The sequence below is a fragment of the Ammospiza caudacuta genome, chromosome 13 (genome assembly GCF_027887145.1).
Source record: "Ammospiza caudacuta isolate bAmmCau1 chromosome 13, bAmmCau1.pri, whole genome shotgun sequence".
Lineage (NCBI taxonomy): Eukaryota > Metazoa > Chordata > Aves > Passeriformes > Passerellidae > Ammospiza > Ammospiza caudacuta.
The window spans coordinates 3,250,062-3,273,132 of NC_080605.1; the positions used below are offsets into that span (position 1 = coordinate 3,250,062).

General features: G+C 43.2%; 1 protein-coding gene across 2 annotated transcripts in view; it reads left to right on the plus strand.

The window, feature by feature from the left end:
- The first annotated feature begins 12,812 nt into the window (after nucleotides 1–12,812).
- GARRE1 (granule associated Rac and RHOG effector 1) overlaps nucleotides 12,813–23,071 on the plus strand; it is a 61,013-nt gene continuing 50,754 nt past the window's right edge. For both annotated transcript variants that reach the window (XR_009275290.1, XM_058813324.1), the window contains exon 1: nucleotides 12,813–12,884. The gene's annotated coding sequence lies outside the window, so the exon portion shown is untranslated. The remainder of the gene's footprint in view (nucleotides 12,885–23,071) is intronic.

The window sequence follows — 23,071 nt, forward strand, 5'->3', positions numbered from 1 at the left end:
GAGTTAATTAACATTTCTCAAAGTCCTAGAACCTCAGATTAATAGTGCTCTGGAGTATAAAGACATAATATTATTTCATTGAGCATTTGTCATTTAAAAAGCTCTATGCCTAAAGCTTTAATCAAGCTCTGTAAGAAGAGGGCAATTTCCTTTTTGCCACATTTGGGTCTCATCTCTGCTAAGATGCATGTGTAGTTAAACCCTGTATTCCTTGGGGAGGAGCACGGGTGCCACTGTTTGTAGGATCATGGGAGGCAAACCCAGCAGTAGAATCCTACACTTGAGAAAGTTGGAAGAGTTATTTTAGGAGATGCTTTTCCTGAGTTTACAAATTGTGTAATAAGTTGCTTCTATTAGCACAGAATAAAATCTTTTCAGTTAATTATTGTTTTGCTAAAGTTACCAAGTAATAGAGTTTCTAAAATGTCTTTTTTTCTAACAAAGACTGCTATTTTTTGTTAGATGAAACAAATACTGGCTACCATATATGAGTCAGTTTTGGTAGCCCACGAATACATTCATTTTGGGTACAATTCCTCTTTACACAATGGATTTTAACCATTGTGCAGGAAATTAATGTATAATTTCCCATTATATCAGAAAGTAAGGGTACTCTTTTGAACACCCACGAATTTTCAATAACACTGCTCAAGAAGGCAGAGCTTTCAGTGCTGGTCAAGAACACTTATTTGAGTGGCACAATTCCCTTCAGGTATGTATGTGTGACTAAAGGCTAAAATTCCACCGTCACTTGGCAGGAGCCCAGCTGAAAGCGCTGTGATCCCGGTGACTGGGACGGCTGAGCCAGCACCTGCAGGTGACACTCTCCACACAGGGACTGCAGAGAGCCCAGGAGCATTCCCTTCTCCATAAAAAGCTGGCAAAAAAAACCACACAGAGCTCCAGGTGTCACCCAAGTGCCACACCAGGCTGAGTGCATGGCGCCAGGGCGGTGCCAGGTGCCCAACGGGGTGGGAATGCCCCTTCCTGTTGTAGTGTGTTTTTATGTTTTATAATGGTTTTGTCTTTGTATCCCCTTATTTTCCCCAAATGGTTTACCCCAGAGTGTATCCCCTCCCTCTACCTGTGTAATCCCTTCCTTTGCTGACATCATCCCCAAATCCCCGCCCTGTCAGTCTGTCAGTCACTCAGCATCCCATCCCCTCCATCTAGAACTTTCAGTCCAGGACATCGAGTGATTAGCCAGAGGCCAGGGGTCAGCCCCCCAAGTGTTACCCCACATTTCCCAGTATCCATCCCTTGAGTTTCCTTATTGGTCAGTAAATGTTATCTACTTTAGCTTTGCACCTCTCCCGGGCTCTCACAGCAGGAGCCCCCTGAGGTGTAGGGGCTCCCCGGAGCTCCTTGGATTAACCCTTGCTAAGAGTCGGCCCCTTCATCTTCCACCGCTGTCCCAGCATCTCCTCTGCTGCAGGCGATCAGCCTGGCTGTCCTTCTGTACCCGCGGGATCAGCCTGGCTGTCCTTCTGTCCTTCCACACCCCAGGGATCAGCCTGGCTGCCTTCTGTACCCCCGGGGATAGGGATCAGCCTGGCTGCCTTTGGTACCTCCGGAGATGGGGATCAGCCTGGCTGCCTTTGGTACCCCCGGGCACGGGAGAGTGCCCCCACCCCGCTGTCCACGGTGTTGGGGGTGGCCAGGATTCCCTCAGTGGCACTCAGAGGGACTCAGTGGCACTCTGAGCACCCCAGGGCTGTTCCCACTCCTGCCTGGGAGCTCTGCAAGCAGAGCGTGGCACTGTGAAACCCCTGCCAATTGTTAAAAACAGGTTAGAAACTGTGGTAAAATAGTTGATAGTCGTTATGCATCTACTGTTAGTTTGGTTGTTATATGTAAAAGGGGTTAAAAGGGGAGTTATGAGAAATACAGTACTCAAGGTACCACAACATATTGTCTTATATATCAGGAGTTCTATATCATTATAATGCAAGGATTCCATATTGCCAGAGGTTCATACCTCCTCAATGCTTCACATAGGCAACTCCCCTAAGCACAGACTCTTCTTAGTCCTTACAGCAGCCATCTGACTCCAGTTCCCACCAATCCACTCTTTTATACCATTGTTCTTATTGGGTACAGGTGTGGCCTGTTAAGATCAGGCCTGCTCCTAATCTTTAGTAATTGCTCCAGCTGCAACTCTTTGGGGGTAAGATTACATTCTATACCATCTTCATTTACCCATACGGTGTCCCCCTACCATAACACACCTCAGTGAAGTGCACCACGAGTCAGCCTGGACAGAACTGTCATGGTCAATCAAGCACATTAAACCTTCATGCAAATGAAGGATCCAAACAGAAACCAATCCAAAGGGACAAAAAACAGGATAAAAAAAGGGCATGTGACCCAGGGAAGCTGTGCTGTTCCCCTGGGACATCGGGGCCATTGCTGCTGAGCAGCCCCAGCACTGGCGCTGCTCCATCCCTGATGGGAATTGCTCGGCCCGGGCCCCCTCTCTTCAGGCCTTTCTGTTTGTTATAATAAATACTGAAATCACTTTAGTACTGGGAACCTGCTCCTGTTTTTATCAGCATGGGGGCTCATGACAGGTAAGCTCCTTCTGAGGTGTTTTTAGCCACAACACAGAAACTTCTCTTGCAACCCCCAGCGTTTCTTCTCCTTTACAAGCAGCGAAGCTGAAATAAGATTTTTACTCTTATTTCAAGTGTTTGGGAAAAAAGCAATGCTGACTCCTCTGATTTTTATATCACATTTTGTTTGTTGTTTCAATTTACTAGTTGTCAGCCTGGCCCATTTAATATTAAAAGCTACTACTGCTGACTTCAATATGAAAATGAAGATAAATTCAGGAAGTGCAAGCAATAATTCTGCTCATGATGCAACAGGCAGGGAGCTTATTCAGTCCTAAGTGCATTAGTGGTGACACAAGAACAGGACAAACCTGCAGGAGAAGGACTCGTCTAAAGAGAAAGCAAGCAGATCTTTCTTTCATGTAGAAGGGTAGCAAAGTTGTTAAAATAAATGTACTTTCAGCCTACATTCACAGTAAAAGCACAAGTTCACCTTGCCCAAGCCTGGTTTGCAGGTCTGTGATCCAGCTGTCCTGGTCTCGTTCTCATAAGGTGACTCCATCAGCCAGGGAAGTGGGGTTCTGCTGAAAACAATGGGGAATTCATTCTGTTGTTAATTGAATTACCTCACTTCCTATAACTATTACTTTTGGAAGTAATGTTTATCTTTATTATTTGTTGTACTAGCATTAATTAAATATTAATCATTATAATTATATACATATTACACAACATACTGATTTTGCACATATACTATACAATAGAGAGTAAAGGTCTTATAACATGCTATTGAGATTAAATGTTACATCTTTCCAGATTAGAGGTATTTTTCACAATGGGAATGCTTTAATACAGACATTTCAGTTACTTTGGTTTCTAGAAAAATATTTTTTTTGCTATCATAGGGCCTGATCTCCACAGCTTAATTTAACATTTAAATTTAAATATGCACATTTAAAAGGCAGCATAACTAAACTCTTGGAATATATTCCTTATTCTACACTCACTTCTCCAAATGTCCCTCACTGCTGCAGTGAATAGAATACATATCTGAGGATGAGGAATTCTCAGCACCAAACAGGAGGTGACTTTAACTGTTCTGGTCATGTGCATATTAATTCAAAGCTCTGGCAAATTCCCCACGTGTGGTATTTCAATTGCAAGTGGAGTCCCTGAAGGGAAGCAAAGACAGCTTTAAAGCACTACTCACACGCAGTTCTTGGCAGCTGACCCACTAAAGCAGAGCTCTGAGGCTTGGGCTTTGCACCACTCCCATTTCTGCAATGGTTTCCTTCCTCCTCTCTTGGTGTGGCTCCTGCTGGGAATGTGACCCACATCACTGGAGAGGCAGGGATGTGCCAGCCTGCATCTGTTACAGAGCAGACTAAAAATACCCCCAACTGGACAGTGTCATTTGGTGCACAGCAGCACAAAGGCTGGGAATGAAAACTGGGCTGTCAGCAAAGACAAATGATGGTTCAGCTGCATGCCAAACCAATCTCGGGGTCTTAGAAAACCCAGAAACAACCATCTGATATTCTGCTCTAAACTTAATCTCTCAAGATTTATTATCATTGCAATTTAATGAATTTGCAGCAGTGAAAGCGTAATAAGAATGTCTCACCCAAGTTTACTATTAATATTTTAAGAAATGAGCTCATCTTGCAGCTTGTTTCAGTTCAAGGAAGTTCTCTGGAAATGTAGATTTTGTTCTAGAAGATGCTACCCTCAGGTTGACGTTTTTTCCTCTGCATATTAGATGATCCTGATTCTCTTGCCAGTCTGTCTCTTTAAAATCCCAGTTCTATAGACTGAATATTTTCAAAAAGATCTATATGTTACTGCTGCCCTTTCTACAGACTCTGTTTGAACCACCTGCCTGTTTGATTTTGCTAGTCTGTATTATGAGACACTTGAATTTAAAACGTATGGTCATAGAGGGGGTAAAAATCACTACACTGCAAATAACTGCCAGTTCTTAAATTACAGATACAACTTCATATCTCATCATTCACTATACCATCCAATTTTTCAGGGGATAAACTCTCCAGATCTTTGCATTTTTGAGGAGTTCAAATTCCTATTGAATTGGATTTTGAGGATATTTATAAATATTATTATTAATAAATAAATTGGTGACCTTGAACCAACTTCGCACCTTCATTTTATGTAAAATGGGAGTGTGATTAGATACAGAATGGAATCATATTAAATGCAGGTCCTGGGCCTTCAATGAGATCTATGTGCAAATGGATCTCACTGGAAGAGCAGGACCATGGTTTTTAAAATTCATAAGAAAAAAACATGACTGAAGCTAACAAACTTTTGCTACTGCTACTATAGTCATGGCTGGAACTCCCCAAATTACCTGTATACCATTGTACAGATGGAGGAAAGATCTATACAAGGATTTCTGTTCATATGTTTTCAGGAAAATGATTGCAGACCCTTAAAAACATAGGGTGTAAAACCACTACAGATTGAACTTCATTCTTATTATGTTCTGTGCTGGTTTGCCAATTCTGCATACACAGAAACCATGAGTGAGAGAGAGCTCCAAAGCCTTATGAGCTTGTTTTCCTCAGGAAACCACCATTCCTAGAATTATATGATGAAGCAAAACATGGAGTTGCCTGGAACTTGCAATCAGAAAGGCCTAAATTAGCAACTCTGAACACTATCAGTGGCTTTTTAATCCACATGAGGAGAAAACCACAACTTCTGCTAGGGACATGTGTGTCTAATATCCAAATTTGACTTTTCTGTAACCATCCATCCCTGGGATCACCCTCCATACACAGGCAAAAGTTCATTAGTTTAATAGAGGGGTCAAGCTCATGTTTGTGGGGAGTTATTCCAGGAAATAGAAAATTGTGTTACCCCAACAAATCTACGGATTATTTATTCTTTAGAAACAATATTGAGCAGACTGGGGGATGCATGTGCATGTTCTACATTTTAAGTTGAAAACACTATAGGAGAAGTTTTTCATGCTTTTGTGACTACTTATTGATTAGGTTTTTTTATTTCCTATATGTATTTCAATCTCTTTTCTGCTCCTTTTTCTTTTATGCTAAACCAAACCTTTGTCAACTACATCACCATGGCTGAAATATTTTCCCATTAAAAAGGAAGAAGAGCTTACCCTGTATCAAATTTTTTATTGCCTTCTCATCTCCCAGCTCCTGGAATTACAATGATCCTTGAGATGTGAGCACAGTCTGTTGACACTCAATATCACTATCTAAGGTTAACTTTGCAAGAATTATATGATCTAATTTCCTAACTCTTGGAATTCTGAAAGAAAAACTAACATATGCAAAACTCAACAACAGAAAACAACTGATGTATAGAATTTGTCTTATCCCCCTTATCTTTTAGTAACTGGTGGCTTGATGGGTGCCTAAAAGGATCTGAAATGCACATATTAGACTTAGAGTATCTTGACTCATTACTGTGAAATGAAGAAAAGATGCATCTATAGGTGCTGTTTATCTTGTCTTTGAATTATTCAGCAGTGCACACACAAAGGAAGATCTTCCTCCCCTCAGCTGTCAGTTGTTACCACAGGGCTGTTGTCTCACGGTCCCCGTGCTCACAGATGTGACAACTCACACAAGAGTTGCATAATTCATATGTGCACTTCTGGTGGGACTGATGGTTTGTTTCCTGCCTCTCACAACAGGCACAACTGTGATCTGATAGTCTGATACAGACCTGGTAGCTTAATCTACCTTCTTTTACAATAATGCAATTGATTAGACATCATGCAAAAGAGCTGGGAACCACAATTATCAATTTCAGCAAAGCTACACACAATTTGTATTGACAGATGAATTGTGACTTTTGGAGCTCAACAACAACAGAGAGGTTTGTAGGTGCCTCTTGGAACAAGGAGGGCACAGAAATTGAGACAGGGGATGCAGAGAGCACCATTAAGCATCATTCAGACATCAAGGGCATCTCTGCCTGGTGCAGTTGAAGGATCTCAGTTCTGTGGGATGCCAGAGAAATAACTTCTGGTAGCCCTTAATTTTCAACTGTGGAATTTCTGAGCTGTGAAGAAGAAGACAACAGCAGAGTGAACCATAATCCCTGTGAGATCTGCTTCTGCATCCCTGGCATGTGTCCAGCAGTGCAGGATAGCTGCACCTGATAACAGAGCCCGTTGGTATTTTTGCTGAGAAAGCTTAAAGAGCAAACAAACAAACAAAAAATTACTGGGCACTGTATCATCAACTTAAGTTTAGTGATGAGGGGAGCAAGCTGCTCAAACCTGGTACCAGATGTGGGGAGGAGTGCCTGGCCCTGCAGAGCCTGATGATACAAACAAACCAAGCACAGCCTTGGCAGCAGTTCCTTAGAAAGTATGAAGGCATTGGAAGCTGACTAAACAAATCAGGAACTTGAAACCACCAGTGAGGTCACCTGTGCTGGTGCCAGGGAGGTCACCTGTGCTGGTTTTCCTGTTGGAGCCAGAGGAAAATGGTCCTCAGCCAGTCGAGCACGGAGGGCTGCACTCTCCATGGAGGACAAACAAGGCTGCATTGCCAGGTTTTGGTAGATAAGACCCACTCTTTGTCAACATCCTGAATATCTTCTCAAGCCAAAGCTCTGTGGTGGCCAGAGAGGAGCTGATGGGCATTTCATGATGCCACCAGGAGACCTGGCCTGGTTGGACAGGACACCCCAAAGAGGCTCTGCATGGTGGGTACAGCAGGGCTGGTTGGATCAGTCTCACAATGGTTCCTGGCAGTGGATTCCTGCCTTGCTGCACGGAGGGTACTCACATCCCAGTCTCAGGCACAGAGGGACCTGTGATACACAGTGAAACACTGAGCATTTCAGTAATTAATGAAGAATCTACTGAAGCAACATGTGACAAACATATGTAGATCTACTACAATTTCCTCTATGCTATCAAGTAATTCAGCAAAGTTTCATCCATAAAATATTAACTTATATGTTTCCCTCTTATCCTTCCGTTCAAACTTCTTTCACAACTCCATGTTCTCAATTACAAAATTACTCCTTATCTGGCAGTCTTCCACAATAAAAATCTGTATAGGCAAAAGGTAATAACAGTACCACTAAGGCAGCTGAAATTCAGTTGCCTTTGTTACAGTGCCCTGACAAAAACTAAGTCAATGCAATAGCATTTGGGCCCCTATCCAGTCCCCCTGCAACAATCCCATGATACAGGAATTACCACATGGAAATGATTTAAAACTACCATTTAGGCTTCTTTCTAGACCACTTTAAATATTTATATGTATTTATAAACATGTATTATTTTTGTGTATTTATATTAACATAACTTAAATAAAATTTACTATTTGTATGGTAAAATGTTTAGTATAGACTGTTAAAATAACAATTTTATATCCAATATAAGATATTTACTAAAAAAGTCAAATTTTGTTATCTGAAACATATACAACCCTTTAATGGAATCAGTTGAACGAGGTCAAACAAACACAACATCATTTGGTGGTCAGACTCTAATTTCTAACATTCAGTAGTAGGACACTATTTTTCTAGGCCTGTTTATAAATGTTCTAGAATTAATTCTAAATTTTGTTTCACTTCTTCCTAAATAGTATTTGGACTCTGTAATATTACAAGTCCTCAACACCCTATTAATGAGTGGGGTCAGTTACATAGATTTACATTTTACTTTTTGTCAAATCTTATTGTGCCATATATTTAAATGCCAAATTAAATAGAAAAAAAAAATCAGTCTAGTTCTCATTCCCACATTTGCAGCATATCTGTTTTAAAACAATATTTGAAGTTCTAGTATGAACAGTTATTTTGTCTCACAAATATTCTCTCAGCTCCTCTGTGTTTGCAGCATACCTTGAATGGTTCTAAGGCAATTGTTAATGCCTTACTGAAAATGAATTCATGTTCATTTGTTAATCATCAGAATGATTTTTTAAATATAAAGATTTCTCCAGTATTGAGATGGCCATGCAAACTATTTTACCACAGCTGGCTGAGAAGTACATTTTTGTGGTTTTGCAAGCTGATTCCTTTTTGTGAAAGTTTTCAAAAAAACAAGGAAAATTAAACAAGGATCCCAGACATCTGAATCACCAGACAGTCAAAAAGAATTATGCATATGTTTAAGTATTTGACTTCCTAAAGCAAAAACATGGCAAGCCAGTGACCCCTTTGTGTGTGCAGTTGGGAGCAGCCAATTCCAGGCTGCAGCAGGCAAAGGATTTACCTCAGAGCCTAGTCCTTCACTCAAGCCCAACTGGAAGTCAATTCTGTAAGCAGAACAACAATTTAAAACCAAACACAGCTCCTTCTTCTCTGGACTAGGGACACTGACCTTATAAATATCTGAAATTCTTCCACTGCCTGTAAACAAAAATGGACTACAGGCAGTCATGATCATGTGTCACTCTGACAAAACATTCTCACTCCTTGGCTACTTTTTGGAAAGGTTGTTTGCTGTCAATCAAGTCACAAGTTCTGTTTATAATAATGGTGATGACATCAGACCTGTGGAAGAGAAGATTAGTATGGGGAATCTAAATATATAAACCAGAAGGTCATGGGACACATCCAGTGTCAGCTGAAGTCAGTGGCCTCCGTTCAGTTCGATCACAACTGGGCTGATCCATGCAGGATTCAGAGGTTTATATACTTCATTTCTTTATTTTCCCTATAACCAGTATGGCTTGCAGCCTAGAATTTTTTTAAGGTGACCTGGATCTTTGATTTGTCTGACAAGAAAAGGTGATTGTCCCTCTTTTAATTTTAGGTGGCCATTTATAGCCAGCCAGGCTCAGTGTTTCCAGATGGGACTGGCCCTGTGGAGGGAGCAGCAGGAGCAGCTCCAGAGAGCTCTGGGGGCTCTGCCCACGCCTGCTTTTGCCAGTTGCTGCTGTTTACAGAGGCCTGGGCAGGAGGCCAAGTGTGTGCTAAGCCTCAGGTTGGACACAATGGTGGGCAGAGCACCGAGGGCACAAAGCACAGGTCAGCAGCTTTGTGGGAGGCAGAAAAGGACTCAATTTCATTTGTCTGAAATGGGATTTTCGTTGTCCAGGGCTGCAGGACAAAAGGACTGCTCTCACCCTGACAGCTGGAATGGATGATTTGTGAAATGTATTTTTAGAAGGCCGATTTGCCTACATGTATGCCTGCATTGTCAAACATGCAGGCAGCAGGAGAGGATCAGGCTGTGGCCACGAGGGCTGTGACACACTGTACAGACTGTACACCACAGCCCCAGCCAGAGCTGTGTGCTCAGCTCCACCTGCACACACAGCCCAAACTCCAGGGAACACTGCTCTGCTCGTCCTGCACTCCAACAGGCTCCCACTGCAGCATCCACAGGAATCACCGACCACAAAGGGAAAATCACTGCTCATACAATAGGACATTAGTGGTCAAGTCTGTTCTCCAAAATCACCCTGGTTTTCCCCACGTTTCCTTTTCCTAAACACATCTCCATCTGGTTAACAGAAACAACCTCCTGTGAATGAGGTTTTTCCTTTAACACACTCTTTGGGGATTATATTACTAACGTTCATCCTCCTAATCTTATCCCACACCTTGCTGATAGGCATATCCTTATTAACATCTGCACATGGCCATTGTGCCAGTGCTGCTCTTTTCCCAAGCTAATGATTTCTTCCTCCTACAGCCCATGACACTGAGTTGTACTCATAATACATTTCAAAGCTGCTTTTCTCTTTTTTTAAAAAAAAAAAACATTGTTATATTTTTTTGTTTAAACTGTGCACTGATTTCCTTCCCTTCCTGTTCAAGGGAGGTCTTGGAAAGCACTCTTCTCTTATATGTAACATCAATGGGGAAAACATAACTGAATACATCTATTCTATGCTGATCTACATAGTACTTTACTAAATAGTTAATCATACTACCATCTTTCAAAACAGAATTAAAAAAAATTTAAAAATAGACTACTCATTTTAGATATTGCATTGTAAGACCTCAGAAAAATAATTTTAATGTACAATGCCACAATAGATAGCTACACCACATATTTTCTAGCCCTTGAGAGTTTCCTCTTTATTCTTCCTTGGTTATTATACACTCTGTTGAATTGCATGTTTTCATGCCCCTTGTATATCAGGAAGTGTGAACTTCCTATTTATTTCACAGTCTGTCTAAAATTCCTGCCATCTGGTAAGACATATTAACTTTGAGGCTACAATTCTTACAAGTCCTTTGTGCCTTTATGCTCTCAACCTATAAATTTAATCTGCAGTAAATTTCAAATGAAATGTCTGCTCATTAGAGATAGTTATATGCTAAGAGTTGTTATACAGCACTGTAAAAAAAAAAAAAAAAAACAAATAATAAAAAAACCCAACCACCCTATAAGAATATGTAAATATATCCAGGGAGTTAAAATAAAAAATATTACTATTGTGTGTAACTCCACTGTTGGTGTTGACAGAACCACTTTCTGCACACTCACTGAATATACAATTAAATTTGTAGGATAACAGAATAGGAACAGATTTGGATACCTGCAGATAGTGAGAAAGAACATGTTGGTGTATTGAGCTGTAAGACTTAGTCTGCAGAACAGATTTCTCCCTTTGAATACAGGAACTTTAGTCAATATTGCTCATGTAGTGTTGGGATCTCTTGGTAAAACTGCGTGTTGGTAAAATGAGGAATTATGTGGGATTTTTTTTAGATTACCTTTAGATTTTGCCTCAATATCTGTCCTGGAAGGAAGGAAAATTCATCCCAGTACTTTATTTTCTCTTTCCCTTCCTCTTCAGCTTTTTTTGATTCCCTTTACACTCAGTTTTTCTACTTCATAGCCATACCTTCTTCCAAACAAAACCTTGTTGAAACCTCATCAGTCTATCTTTTTTTTCAAAATCAATGTCTCAGCAACCATTTAGTTAAAAGGAGAAAAAAAGGTAAAAAATTTACAATCTCCAGCCCTTTATTGAACTCTTCCTATACAAAGAATACTCAACACCTCTCTTTCTCTCTCTTGAAGGAACCAACAATATGACAGTCTTCTGTTCCCTTGTGTCTTTCCAAGTATTTCCCAGGTATCTCTTAATTTGAGGACTCAATTTACTAGGAAGAGACATGCTTAGTAGACATACAAGAATCAGAAGGGTTCAGAGGAAAGGCACTGATGAGGAGCCCGCTCTGCCAGCAACCATCTGTTCTGGAGAAGGAAACAAAGCCACAGATTGCTCCCAGGCAGCTCCCCGCAGACGCTACTTGAGGACTATTTCTAGCTTGTGGCTAGAAGGTGTCCAATAAATTGACAATTTCACTTCTTCCCACAGAGTTTTCTGATTAGCAGCACTGAAATTACTGTTATTTTCACTTGATGAGTATCATAGCCAAGTGTGTGGGTTTGGGGTTTTTTGGGGGGGAATGAGAGCCAGATGATTGGATGCTGAGCCCTGCAGGCAAAAATTTTGCTTACACGTATTTTAACAGTTTTTAACTACTCTCCTACTACTACACATTGCCTTATTTTCTAACTTTACTAGACATTTCTGTACATCATTAAATGCTTGTTCCATTTAGAAGGTAAGATTCTAAATAAGTCACAGAAATAAAAAGCAATCGCCTTTTACTAAGGAAGACAGGACTAACAGAGACTCTTTCTGTAGAAATAGGATTTGAAAATACATCATTTTGTACAGCAAATTTTTCTGTGTAAAACCTGCATTAAGCCTGAGAAATAATATGAAAGCAGTTTAAACTCACATCCTAGACCAGGCCTATTTCTTAACAATTCCTAAAGCTGGTAGCACCATGACAATTATGTCAAAGGGATCAGTTTGGGATGATGTTTGTGCGTTTTACATAATTCCCAAATAAATTGAACACTAGTGCTGAACCCTGCAGTTTGTTCAGCAAGTGACTTTGGACAGAAAAGGAATTCAGAACCTTGCAGGTGACGCCGGCGATCTCCATCTCCAACAGCTCTCCTGAATCGGGACGCTGCATCTGACCCCAAAACCACACAGTGGGAACCCTCACAATTTTAAGCTCATATAAAATATTCCCTGATTAATTAATCCCCTTCTCTCTCTTTGTGCCGCCGGGCCGGCCCTCGGGCTGTTCCCCCGCACCCGGTGCCGGTCCCAGGCTCTCCGCGCCCCCTCCGAACCCCGCGGTGCCGGTGCCGTCCGTGCCGCCCCCTCGGCCCCGCTGCCCGCGGCCGGCGCCGCCCGCCCGCTCCCACCGCCCCTTCCCGCTGTCACTCGCGGCTCCGCCCGCCCCTCGCCGGCCCCTCCCCGGCCCCGGCGGAGCCGCCGCCGTTTCCGGAGCGCTCGGCGCGGGGCCCGGGGCTGTCGCGGGCAGGTGAGTGAGCGCCGCGCCGACCCCGCCGAGCCCCGCGGCCCGGCCCGGCCCGGCCCCGCCCGCCCGAGCCCGCAGCGCGGCCCGCGGGCCCGGCCGGGCGGGCACCGGGCTGGCAGCGCCCGCGGCACCGGGGGGACGCGGCGCGGAGGGCGGCAGCGCCCGGGGCAGCCCCTGGGCCGCTCGGGAGGCGCCGGCGGGGGCTGCGGCCGGAGGGGAGCCCCGGCCGGGGGGAGGCGAGGCGGCGGTGCCCGGGACCGTGGCCGCGGTGCCCCGGTGGGGCCGGGCCGGGCCGGCCGCGGTGTCGGGGGCAGCCCGGGGCGGTGTCGGGGGTTGCCCGGGGCGGTGTCGGGGGCTGCGGCCGCCCCCCCGTGACCCGTGTGCGGGCAGCCCGGGCAGCGCGGCGGGGCCGGGACTGCGCCTGCGGGAATTCCTGCGCACCTTCCTGCTCCACGGTGACCCGGGGCGCCCGCCCGGCCCGGCCCCGCCGGCCCCCGGCGCTGGGGCGGCCCCGCCGCGCGGCCTCTCCCGGGCGGCGCCGGCCGGAGCTCCCCGGGCACCGCGGCAGCGGCGCCGCCCAAAGCCCGGCCGGGCTCGGGGCCCCCGCGCCGCTCCGCGCCCCCCGGGCCGGGGCCTGCGGGCAGCGGCGTCCCCGGGCGCTGCAGGGGCTGTGTACCGATCCTTCACCTGATGCGAGCTGCGAGTGCCGCTTGCTGTTGCCGAACCTTATGTTGGGTGCCTACGGTAGCTGCCAGCAGAAGAGGATAACGCATTTTGGGCTGTAGCTTCAAAGTTTACCAATGCTCCCTTGCTTCTGCCTGCTTGAGGGGTTTTATTCGTTTGAGCAGAGAGGAAATGGTAGAGGTATGTATTTGTCGGGTGGATGTCGGCTTAGGAACTTGAAAGCAGTCGGAAGGTCTTATTTATTTGTTTTATGTGAGGTTATAAACCCTGTCGGAGGTATAAATTGGCCGTTATTATTATCATTACTGATTTTATGGAGGCACAGATGTCTGGGTGTTGTGACGAGGGCCATGCCTCAGCGGTGCGTAGCTGCAGTAAACTTGGTGTTACCGGGTGGCTCCTCCGGAGGCACATGCAGCTGGCACGGGCTGGGGCTTGCCTCCCAAAATGGCACTGCATCTGGAACTGCCGGCTGCCCTTGGACAGTCTCTCATCTACAGCTGCTGGATTTTCAGGCTATTGTTGTGGATGTTTGTGTTTCCTCAGCTCAGTGCTGTGGGCAAATATGTAGTGGTGCTGTTGAGGAACTGTATTTGTTTTGTGTGGGCACAGGCGGCTGAAGCTCCCCTTCCCTCACCTCTCTGAGGTGTGTGCTGTGTGGCTCCTGGCCACATGAAGGTTTTGGTGTGCCGCTCATGGGATCAGCAGTGTTGGCCCATTTTGGTATGTGCACAGGTGCTGTTTGTGTATCATGGGTACCAACATGATTTTGCACTTGGCTCGAGTCTTCTACTGGGCAACGTTTCTACAGAAGATAAAGCTGGACCTTCTGTAAAGAGTGGCAAGTTTTCCACGTTCATGACTTGCAGGAGGTTTTTCTTTCTTCCTGTATTTTCTGTTCTTTCCTTCCCAGCAGACCTTTCTAAGTATTTAATGTCTGGTTGAGATGAAGGTGTGTTTTGTGTTCCTGGTGTTGGAGGAGCCAGGCTGGAGCAGCTCACAGCCACTGCTTTCCGTGCCTCTCGTGGTGCTGCTCCCTTGGTTGGTGTAAGGCAGGAATGCTTCTGCTGGCTGCTCATTCTGCATCAGGGGTTACTCAGGGTGGTTAGGAAACTGGAAACAATGCATATGGAGAATATTTTCTAGTTGAAAGTCTGTTCTGAGACTCTGAAATTTGGCTAGCTGGTAAATAATCCCTCATAAAATGTAATAAGGCAAATGTCTGCTACCAACATGTAAACATGAAGTCTAGGTTTCTTCTGCTTCTTGGACGTCAGCTTGGGTTTGGTCACTGGCATTGTATTTTTCTGAGGGTGTGCTGTCTCCAGCTTGAGATCTTTATTCCTCACTTCTTCCCACTATTTATTATTTTTCAACACTCCCTCTGCCTCAGCGTACAAATGGCGGCCAGCTTTTCTTTGCAGCAAAACAATTGTATTTTTCTGTCCTAAGTAAGCTTTTCTTTGAATCTGACACTGACAGTGATTTTAAGTGCTGCCACTTGCCTTACTCAAAAGAGGGTTATGTCAAGAGAAATTGTGCTGCTGCTTTTGTTTTTGTGGTAGTACTGGAATAGGAAAAGACTTGTTCTTGGTACAATGAATGCTGGTACACCAGAAATCCTGCTAATGATAGTGATTAATGGGTGCTGCTCAAAATAGCTATCACTGCTGATATGACTAATTGTGCTGTATGAAAAGAGCTCCTTTATTCCCAGTAATCTCAAGGTGTTTCTAGAGTTCTAGAGAAGTGTCTGATCAGTGCAGACAGGTACCTGCACAGGGAGATGCAGAACCTGCTGGAGTGTGGCAGCTCTCAGAGCTTGCAGCACCAGTCAGGGCTGAGAATGAGCATTTTCTTGTGGTGATTGTAGGTAGATAGAATATTATTACTGGGATTGGGTGTTAGCCAGAGCAACAACCTACGTGTGGCAAACAATGCCAGGGTATTGTTATTAGCTACAGAAGGGGTTTATGTTGAACATGAAAGATGACATTTCCAGCAGCATGGGTAACCTCATCACAGGCTGCTCTGCTGGGGCTGGCTCTGAGGGCAACCGGCGCTGCTGCACTTGACAGAACTCTGTGTTGTAATTGCTCTGCTCTTCCTAGAGCTTGGTGATGTGTCTGGATGCCCTTCCCAGGCCTTTGCTGACAAGCTACAGGCAATCCCATGCTTCTGGGCCATGGTGCTTTCCAGGTTCTGTTTGGATTTTTTATGTGCTGGAAACTTAGTGGGGACTGTGGATCTAAACCATAGGAGGTCCTGTGTCTTGATACCTGTAAAATCTGAAATTCTGGCTTGGAGGATGAAAAAATGTACTGAAAATTAAGTAGAATATGTTAAAGATGGGTTTCACACTCAAGGAGAAGAAGCTTGAAGTTGTGTTTGTTGCACCTCTGGCTTTGTGTTTCTTCTCTTCTGCTGTTCATGTACCTCAAGACAGTTTTACATTAGGAGCTGTTGAGACATTTGTCCTTTCAGCCATCAAAGAAGCCCTTAAGGTGTGTGTCGGGGAATAGGACACATTCCATTCACAAATTCTGCTTTGCAGGTTTATTGCCAATTTGGTCTGATAGGATTCCAGTCTTGTAATGTTCTGTGGATAAACTGGTTTAGTCCAGTCCTTGAATTTTGTCAAAACGGTGATTAAAATGAGGAGAGAAAAAAAGAATTTTAAAATGGAACTTCAAAATGATAATTTTAGTGGTAATGAGGTGTGTTTCCCTTTGAAGAGCTCTAATGTGACTAGACAAATTGTTTTGAGAGCTGTGGTCTTGGAGTGTCAATCTGGTCTTACCCTGCTGTAATTAATGAATTAGTGTGTTGGTTATTTAAGATAAATTTTGGGGAATTGATCTGTGTGATTCTGTTAAGGTCACAAGCTTTGCATGAGGCAAACTAACTTCCAGGGATTCAGGCTGGAGTGCTTTGGAGTAAAAGAAAAAGGAGTGAATGTGTGTGAAAAAAAGCAGAATAGAAGGTCTAGAAATGCTGGTCAGGCTTTGAAGAATGACAGAAAAGGGCTGAAAAGGGGAATGTAAAGGAGCCCAGGTACAGCTAGGGGAGTCCTGGGATGTCTGTGAGTGCATGGGTGGGTCTGAGGTGGGAGTAGCTGAGGCTCTGTGAGCTTTCAGGCATCCTTGAGAGGCTGTGCAGCACGCCAGGCATTTTCCCAGCTGTGATACTGCATTCCATCGATGGCAAATTGGCTTCAGGCTGGTGATAACACACGGCAGCTTATCCAGCTCCAGTTGGAAGTGTGGTATTCCAGGACTTGGCTTTGAAGAACCATTTGCACTAAGGAAATAAATATTCTTCCTTCTAAGGAAAGCCCTCATAGGAGAACACAATAGCATTGGCAGATAGAATTTTTGCTGTATTAGCTGAAAAGCAAACGAAAAACTTAAAAAAAAATTTGCTGTAGGGTTTTACTGTTAGGGTCACACTGACAAAAGAATGCCTTGGGAAACATCTTTACAATGCATCCCTAAGTTGTGTCCAATTACTGCTTATGTTTTTAGTAACATTTCTCCCTGAAATATCTGATGAGTATTTTCTGGTTTAGGCTAGCTAGATTTTCATTGTTCCTTCTTTGTGATCTTTTGTTACTGGCTTTCCTAACAGTTTTCTGCTTTTTTAAAATGGTTTGGGGTCAGTGGGACTCTGTGGTTTATCAAGCATTATTACAGTGGGGTACTTGTCAGGCATTAACATTTTCTGTTAGCATTTCTGTACAACAGCATTGCAAAAGTTAGATTCTTTGGGAAATTTCAACAGGAGAATTCTTCCACCACCCTGTTGGGCACTCCTCATGTTGAGCTGTTCTATTTTTGTTCTTTCCTGCCACTACCTCTGTGCTGGTTAGAATGCTGTGAGGGAACATGTCAACTGGCTGTTTAATAGCAGTGTTTTAGGTGTGACTCTTGTTTAGTTGTGCTCTCAAAGCTGACATTTAAATGGTACTGTCCAATTATAGAAAATTCCTCGGGCTCTGTGTCATGTACTCTGCAATCTGGGAGCAGAATAAATCTCCTCAACCTGAACAGCTTCTGAATGTAAGAGGAAGTTTGTTTCCCTCGATAGAAATAACAATTTTGAATTTAGTTTCTTTAATGCTTTATTTTAACACATTTTGGGAACTCTAAAGCAGAGTTGTAGAGGAGAGGGTAGGAGAAGAGCAGGAACAAGGGACTTCCTTTTTTCCATTTCCACAGGCATCTCTAGTGTGATTCATTCATGTGAGGGTTGTCCACCAATGAAATTTATCTCTAATTCTGTCAGTAACTGAGTGTTTTTAGTTTCCCAAGTAGATTACCTGACTGTTGTAACTGGTATGTTTGTGAGTTTCTGGATGGTGTTGGGAATTCCTCTGGATTTACTGAGGTAAAATGAGATCCTTTGTCCACATGATTTGTCTCATACCAGGATATTCAGGGCAACGATACTAGGCATTTTTAATGAAAGTTGAACTTCCAGCTCTTCTGTACATATCACAGACATTGGCTGTGTACCTGAGAACACTTTGAGTCCAAGCACAAGGACTTCCCTGGAGAAAGATAAAGCAATGAATGTCTGCAGCTCACATTCCAGGAGAATCTGGAGATCTTTCCTAAGAGTCTTAAGTACAAGGTAATATTTTTTGAAGTCCCTTAAAATATTTGTAGCTGGTAATCTCATCCTGAAGAAGCCAGATATTGTTTTTATATGATCATGTAACAAAACTCCTGAAAAGCAGAGAGGGCTGTAGTGCCTAGGAAGGACACACAGAAATACAGCTCTTCTTGAAAGATTCTTCTCATGGCTGCGTCCTCCCAGCTGCAGTGACAGCCTGGGGAATCACAGGGGAAGGAACACAGGGGGTAAATGTAATTCTGTGCCACACTCCAAAAGATTTGAGGAACGTAACCTCTTTCTGGTGACTATTTCAAAATGTTTCTCAGAATGCTGTTTGCAAATCTTGCACCAGATGGTTTTGTATCATGTGGAAGGAGGAAGGATGCAAGGAGGAAGAGGGTACCTAAAAATGCTATTCTTCGGTTCTGTGCGTTCTTCTTCAGGGCAACTTCAGTGTAGGATGAGTTTGTAATCTGCAAATACTCAGTTTGTCAAATGCAGGTAAAAATGAAGGAGGTGTTCATCATTTGTTAGAGGCCCCTGTGTTTGTAAAAAATGGAAAGATGCTGAGCAGAGAAGATTCTTGGTGAGAGGGAAGAGTAGCAGTGCTGCTTGTGGTCTGCAGCTCTTGGTCCGAGCAGGAGTCAAGGCCAGGTGGTGTGGAATAGCATTAACTCAAACTGTGTGAGGACATTGTTCCAGAATCCTGCCTCATCAGTGCATGTTTCTGAGCTGCAGAATAAACTTTATTTAGCCTCTTACCAAACACATAGTTAGATATTTATCTGTGGTTTTTCGGCTGAGCTACACAACTTGCAAATATTTAAATAATAAGGCAATAAGATCAACCCTTTCTGCTATATGAGATAAGCACTTGCAAGCAAGTGATGCAATCAAAAACTTTAATATGATGATGAAAAATAGATCTCCTCCTAAATATGCATGTATTCTTTAGGAAAAACGAAAGGCTTTAATTTACTAAATAAACAGAATGAAGAAACTTGGTAATGATCAGAATTTTGTTTTACTGAGTTCAGTTGTGAGTGGTGCAGATGAAACCAAGGCTGTTGTTGGCAGGAGAGCAGAGGTGTGAGTGGCTACTTGGGCATCCCTTACATACAGAGAGCAAACTGGGCATCCTTCAGTAACTCAGAGTGCAGTACAAATAAATTGTCCTTTCACCTGTGTGAATAGGTGCACATCTTCTGATAGAAACACAAGGTGGAGGCTTTGGTAGTGTTACACTTGTTCTGGCTGTTTTCAAAGAGAAGTTGCTGAAGTTTATGTGTAGAAGAGCAGAGTAGGTCAACCAAAAATTAAATTTCCTAAAGTAATGCAAGTGTATGTGGACTTGTAGTTCTGTGGCTTATTTTTCTTTTATGCTGATAAAAATTGTATGGAGTCCTGGAAAGAAATGTCAGTTTTTAGAACCAAACCCTGAAAAACAAAGCATGTTATAGGAACATTCTGCTTTGGGAACATGCTTGGCTCTACATTAAAATGTTGGAGAAGTCCTTACTCAAAGGAGTCTTTCTGTCTGTCTTGTATTGCTTTCAGAAGGAGAATGAAAACATTTTTTTTTTGAGCAATCCTATTAGATCTCATAATAAACTTCTTTGTGTAAACATTGCAATAATTTCCAGGGCAACAGATTGTGGTGTTGAATTCAGCACTTTGACCTCATTCCAGGCCCAAAGAGGAGCAAACCTTGTAAAGTTTTAGGCAGGTATTACAAAATAACTTTGGTAATTAGCAAATTTTATGTAAAACTTGGCTATGAATTTAACACAGACTTGTTCATACCTCCTTCTTAGCAAAGATATTCTGCAGATCCAGATTATCAACGCTAATTTAAATGTTGTCTTTCACATGAATGGCTATTTCAGTTTTAAGACCAAATGCTGGGTTGTGTGACAGTGTAAGCTCTGGTTTGGCAGTCTCTGGTCAAGTGCACTTAGAGCTTTTTCCATGTGGCAAAGTGGTACATCTGACCTGTGCTATTTTGAAGTCAATCTGTTGCTTGCTTTAGTGGTTAGAAAAGTTCCTTGACTGGTTAAGTGAATCTGTTGCTCTGCAGATGTTTCTGGATATGAAATCTGTTGAAAACCACTAATGATACATTTTTTGTTTTTGTATAGGAATGTTACATTTTTGTGGTGATGAATTGGTATGATAGATTAAATCTGTCGTTGACACACAAGATTTAGGGAAATGTTTTTTGGGTAAAGTGCATTTTCTCCCTTTGAAGAGGCAGCAGGGAAAGAGACTGTTTGGGTTTTTTTTCAAATCTTAGATTCTGGAATGGTTGGGTTGTAGGAGGTTTGACTGGGGTTGTCTGATACAGACAGACAAATGAATAACAGACCACGCTTTGCTCTGTGCTTGTGTTTCTGCTGAACATGGGGTAGAAGATGAGAGCTCTTGTGTGTGCCCTCATTTTCCACATTTCAGTGATCAGCAGGTGCCTGGCAGATGCCAGGAGCTCTCTCAGCTGGGTGCTGTGTGTTTGCTCACCTTTCTGAGGGCTGTTCTTGGCCAGGTGTGTTAGGTGAACACCATGGTGGGAATTGCTCAGGCTAGCAGGGGACAGGGCTGAGGAGCTCCTCTGCCTTTAAAGATACAGGAAATAAGTTTAATTTGCTTTTTTAATTTGCTCTTAAACAGCTGCACAGTTTGTTGTTTGTGCAGTGCATTGATGGGGGCGTTGTGACAATTTGCAGTGTTTTTTACACTAAGCTTCTGAGGACATGTCTGTAGGTTGGCATGTTGCTGTTCTTCAGGTTCCTCTATCCTTAACCCTCTTGTTCATGATTCCCATGCATTTAGGGGGATTATTGATGGAAATGTCTGTCTGTCTATTGATGGAAATGTCTGCCTTCTCCTGTGTTTCAGCATCTTCTGCTGTGTTTCACCTGAAAGGCCTTCATGGCCCTTGACTTTGTGCAGTGTGAGAGATGAAGAAGACTGCTGCTGGTTTTATATGACTTGGCTTTATATGACTTTATATGACATTTGGCTTAATGTTGTGTTTTGTTCTTTTTCCTGAGACATTCACATTTTTATGGGGCTTTTTTTCAGCTTCACATTGCAGCCAGTGGGTGCTTTTCTCTGATGTCATGTGTTGTTACTGGTATTTTAAGTCACATTCTGAAACAGGAGAAAATGACATATTTCAGTCAGCTGCTTTCTGCTAAAAGGTTGTATCTGTATTTTGTTCTGAAATTGTTGTAAGACAGATGAAGCAGTTTCTTTCCAAAAATTCTTGTGCTCTCAGGGAGGCAATATATTGTGTCTTCTTTGCATATGCTGTTTGATATATTCTGGTCTGGAGCATGAGTTCTCTCTGCTGTGTTGATTGTATTTTGCTGCACATGAAATGAAAGACCAACAAAAACAGGTCTAATATAGTTTACTAAATTTTCTACACTACATAATAATGTTCCTTTTCCTTTTGACTTAAAGCTTTGTAAGTGATCCAGTCCTCATAATCACAAGTGTTCTTAGGGAGGTGTGCTGTGTTTTGATTCAGATGTTCAGTGTGTTGAAGAATAAATTATAATATGAATGCAGGGCATCTTGCATATTGCATCTATGCTAAATATTTTTCTCTAAAATGAATTCTAATGTGAGCAAAGTTAAACTGGTATAATTTGGAGCAGTAGACTTTAGGCAAAATTGGAAGTAGCTGTGTGTGAATATTGATTATTGTGCTCGGTAGCATGTTAAAAACCTCATTGTGCCTCAAAGCACTGTTGCCTTAGTGGACTTAAAATCCTTTATTTAGCTGTTGCTAAGGATTTGTGTTGAGGATTTTTAGAATTTCTTCTTTTACATCACACCATTGGCCTAAGTGCTGTAGCTCAGTGGCTTTCCCTGGCCTTACACTGTCACAGGCAGGCAGTGCTTTGGCCAAAGGATGGTGGGTTTCTGTCTGACACAGCCCAAACCTTGTGATCTCAGAGGATCCACTTCATATATTCTGAAAAAAGCAGGGAATGGGAATTGCAGCTGCAGAATAGCCCTCAGAGGGGGGAAACACCTGACAAATTGACTTCCATCTATCAGTGTGTGTCCTCAGGTGTGAGATGCCTTTGTCTTCACTGCTGGGTGTTCCAGCACAGCAGGTCAGCTGTTGTGCCCCTCTCTGGTAAGAACCACCATTTACAGCACAAATACTTCAAAAGTGATGCTTTGTAGGTGATGTGTAGGGAAGAACTGTTTTTTGTTTTCTCTGGTTAAATGACTTTTTTCCTAAAACTGCTGCTCCCTGTTCTTCCTTATGGAAGATGCTGCCTCAGCCTGGGCTGGTGGTGAGCTGAAGGTTGTGTGCCAGGTACTTGTGGCTTACTTGCACTTACACTGCAGTGCCTCTCCTTTTTTTTGTTTTCTTTTCTTTGTTCAAAATGTTGGGTTTTGTTAAATAGGAGAAGGCTGTAGTAAGAACCACAGCAAAGCAGTTACTCATAGTCATGAACTCAATAAGTAATTGAGAGAGACCATTCAATGGAATCCTTTAGAACTACAAATATTAGGTTAAAAACCCATATGAATAACAAGCTTAAATCTGTCACTTTTCCCAAAAGCATGTGATATGACAAGGGAGAATGGTCTTTGCTGAGTGGGGGGTAGATTTAGATTAAATATTAGGAGAAAATGATGCCCTGTGGGGTGCTGAGGCCCTGGCACAGGGTGCCCAGAGAAGCTGTGGCTGCCCCAGCCCTGGAAGTGTCCAAGGCCAGGTTGGATGTGCCCTTGGAATAACCAAGGATAACTGGGAGAGTGGAAGGTGCCCTAGCCATGGCAGGGGTGGGATGAGATGGGCTTTAAGGTTCTTCCAACCCAAAACATTCTGTGAATCCAGGATAAGTCAGGTATTTACAACATTGGTG